The following is a 4155-nucleotide window of genomic DNA, read 5'->3' as shown; positions in this document are numbered from 1 at the left end:
GTGCACACCATTCATACAGGGTGTGACAGAAAATACCTCGCAGATAAAAAAAAAATCTATTTAATCTTTTTCTGTGATCTAATCACAGTTGCAAGCCAGTGTGTGTCAGGCCCACACAGACTGTATTGTGGCCACTGGCTAGTGGCTAGGCCTCCACTCATACCGTTACAGGGTGTCACTCACTCACAATACCTCGCAGATAAAAAATACATCTATTTAATATTTTTCTGTGATCTAATCACATTTGCAAGCCAGCCCACACAGACTGTACTGTGCCCACTGCCCACCACTTATATAGGGTGGCACAGTATCTTGCACGCATAGTAACACTTATCTAATAAAAAATGACAGGCAGAGGCAGGCCACGCCACAGGGGCCGTCGTGTTCGTGGTGCTGTGATTTCCACTGGCCCTGGAATAATGCCCAGTGTTCAGTGGCCACGTACCCTGAACCCAAAAAATTCTGAGAAAATAGTTGACTGGCTTACACAGGACACCCAATCTTCAACAGCTTCTGCTAAGAACCTTGACGCACCATCCTCCTCCAGCTCAGCTTTGGTCACCTGCTCTCAAGTTACCACTCTCCCGCCCGCCGCCACCACCACCACTACCACCACAGCCACCACAGCCGCTTCACTTGATCCCTCAGAGGAGTTATTTACACATCATTTGAATGAAATTAGTGATGCGCAACCATTATTGCCAGAGGATGGAGATAACAGGGATATGTCTCAGTCAGGCAGCATTACACACATGGACGTACAGTGTGATGATGATGATGTTGTACCCGCTGCTGCTTCCTTTGCTGAGGTGTCAGATACAAGTGAAGTGGTTGATGACGACGATGTGTCAGTGGATGCCACGTGGGTGCCTGCTCAAAGAGAAGAAGCCAATGTCACAGAGTCACTCCCTTGCCCGGCGTCTGACAGCTGGCTTGACGGAACTCTTAGCCCGCCAGCTTTTACCATACCAGCTGGTGGAGTCTGAGGCCTTCAAAAAATTTGTCGCTATTGGGACACCACAGTGGAAGGTACCCGGACAAATTATTTTTTCCAAAAAGGCAATCCCAAACCTCTACTCAGTGATTGAAAAGGAAGTCATGGCATCTCTGGCATACAGTGTTGGGGCAAGGGTCCATCTGACCACTGATACCTGGTCTGCAAATCACGGTCAGGGCAGGTATATCACCTACACTGCGCATTGGGTCAACCTGCTGACGGCTGACAAGCATGGAATGCGTGGCTCTGCAGCGGAGTTGATGACACCGCCACGACTTGCAGGCAGGCCTACTGCCACCTCCTCTACTCCTCCTACTCTATCCTCTTCCATAACCTCCTCTACTGAGTCCTCTTCTGCTGCGGTGTCTGGCTGCACATCAACTGAATCCCCCCAGCTCCCCAGGGGCTATTCCACATCCCGGATATGACAGTGTCACGCTGTCTTGGGGTTGACTTGCCTGAAAGCAGAGAGCCAAACCGGACCAGCACTCCTGTCCGCCCTGAAGGCACAGGTGGATCAGTGGCTGACCCCGCACCAACTGGAGATCGGCAAAGTGGTGTGTGACAATGGAAGCAATTTGTTGGCGGCATTGAATTTGGGCAAGTTGTCACATGTGCCGTGCATGGCACATGTGTTGAATCTCATCATACAATGCTTTGTGTCTAAGTACCCAGGCTTACAGGATGTCCTCAAGCAGGCCAGGAAGGTGTGTGGCCATTTCAGGCGTTCCTACACGGCCATGGCGCACTTTTCAGACATTCAGCGCCGAAACGACATGCCATTCAGGCGCTTGATTTGTGACAGCCCGACACGTTGGAATTCAACACTCCTAATGTTCGACCGCCTGCTCCAACAAGAAAAAGCCGTCAACGAGTATTTGTATGACCGGGGTGCTAGGACAGCCTCTGCGGAGCTGGGAATTTTTTTGCCACGTTCCTGGACGCTCATGCGCAATGCCTGTAGGCTCATGCGTCCTTTTGAGGAGGTGATAAACCTAGTCATTCGCACTGAAGGCACCATCAGCGACCTCATCCCATTTGTTTTCTTCCTGGAGCGTGCCCTGCAAAGAGTGCTGGATCAGGCTGTAGATGAGCGTGAAGAGGAAGAGTTGTGGTCACCATCACCACCAGAAACAGCCTTGTCATCATCGCTTGCCGGACCTGCGGCAACGCTGCAAGAGGAGTATGAGGAAGAGGAGTCAGAGGAGGAATGTGGCTTTGAGGAGGAGGAAGACCAACCACAGCAGGCATCCCAGGGTGCTGGTTGTTGTCACCTATCTGGGACCTGTGGTGTTGTACGTGGCTGGGGGGAAGAACAGACCGTCAATGACATCAGTGAGGACGAGGAACGGGAAATGAGTAGCTCTGCATCCAACCTTGTGCAAATGGGGTCTTTCATGCTGTCATGTCTGTTGAGGGACCCTCGTATAAAAAGGATGAAGGAGAACGACCTGTACTGGGTGGCCACGCTACTAGACCCCCGGTATAAGCAGAAAGTGGCGGAAATGTTACCAACTTACCGAAAGTCAGAAAGGATGCAGCAGTTCAAAACCAAACTAAAAAATATGCTTTACACAGCTTATAAGGGGGATGTCACAGCACAACGGGAATCTAACAGGGGAAGAGGTGAAAGTAATCCTCCTACAACCACGGCGGCAAGGACAGGACGCTTTACAGATGTGTTGTTGATGGAGGACATGCAGAGCTTTTTCAGTCCTACACATCGCCACAGCCCTTTGGGATACAGAATTAGAGAACGACTCGACCGACAGGTAGCAGACTACCTCGCCTTAACTGCAGATATCGACACTCTGAGGAGCGATGAACCCCTTGACTACTGGGTGTGCAGGCTTGACCTGTGGCCTGAGCTATCCCAGTTTGCGATAGAACTTCTGGCCTGCCCCGCTTCAATTGTCCTGTCAGAAAGGACCTTCAGTGCAGCAGGAGGCATTGTCACTGACAAAAGAAGTTGCCTCGGTCAAAAAAGTATTGATTACCTCACTTTCATTAAGATGAATGAGGCATGGATCCCGAAGGGACTGACAGTGGGGGATACGTTTGACTAGCAAAAGGCCTGATGACATGCCTTGGCCTCAAAATGGTCCCCACGCTGCTGTATTTAATGTCTGCATACCGGATGACTTTTGTGAATTCTCCGCCACCAACTAGGGTTCAAGCCGCAATGTTTTAGTCACCTTTCATCAAACATCAATTTTTCCGGTCGCTGCTACAACAGCGGCTGCAACAATAACATTATTTTTCAGGCATGTGTACATGCCTAATTTTTCTGGCCTCTGGTGCTGCACTGTGGCTGCAAAAACAAAACAAAAAAAAAAAGGCACAACATACAAGTGTCAATTCCCCTTCGTGATCGTTACCTTGTTGTGGTGAAGGGGCTTGCGTATCACAATGAAGCGATCATCACCTCTGAGTGTGTTGGCAATGTTGCCACACCCCAGATGATAAGGCCGTTGCTTCATTATGATCAAACCAAAAGCGATCGGCTGGATAATTTTTCATAGAAAAAACTTACTTTTTTTTTTTAGGATGTATGGGTGGGTTTTTAACAGGGGGGGACGTAACAGGGATTAAACTGATAGGAATAGTACTAGTTAAGACACCACTCATATAGGGTGTCACAGCACATTGCTCCGTGCACGCGCAGTGCCCCAACTTGGGAGTAAGAGGACCGACCAAGCTGCTTTTTCCATCTCCCGGTTCCTAAAATCAATTCAGTTTGGTGTATCAGAGTTTGGTCTGTCACTGTGAAGGCAGTCGAAGGTACCCGGCCTAAATTTTTTTTCACAAAAGGCAATCCCACCCTGATATGGGACGTAACAGGGATTAAACTGATGAGAATAGTACTACAGAAAATAGCACTCATATCGGGTGTGACAGTAAATTGCACGGCGCAGACGCAGTGACCGTGGCGTGGATTCAAACAAAGGGGAGGGAGCCAGATTTTTTCTAACCATCTCCCCGTTCGAAAAATCAATTTAATAAATGGACCCCAGATTGGGGACTTAACAGGGATTAAACTGATGAGAAGAGAGAACTATAGAAAATACCACTCATATCGGGTGGGACAGTAAATTGCACGGCGCAGACGCAGTGACCGTGGCGTAAATTCAAACAAAGGGGAGGGAGCCAGCTTTTTT

Source organism: Bufo bufo, chromosome 7 (assembly GCF_905171765.1).
Source record: "Bufo bufo chromosome 7, aBufBuf1.1, whole genome shotgun sequence".
Taxonomy (NCBI): Eukaryota; Metazoa; Chordata; class Amphibia; order Anura; family Bufonidae; genus Bufo; species Bufo bufo.
The sequence above is the reverse complement of the archived record's forward strand: the minus strand, read 5'-3'. Positions refer to the sequence as shown.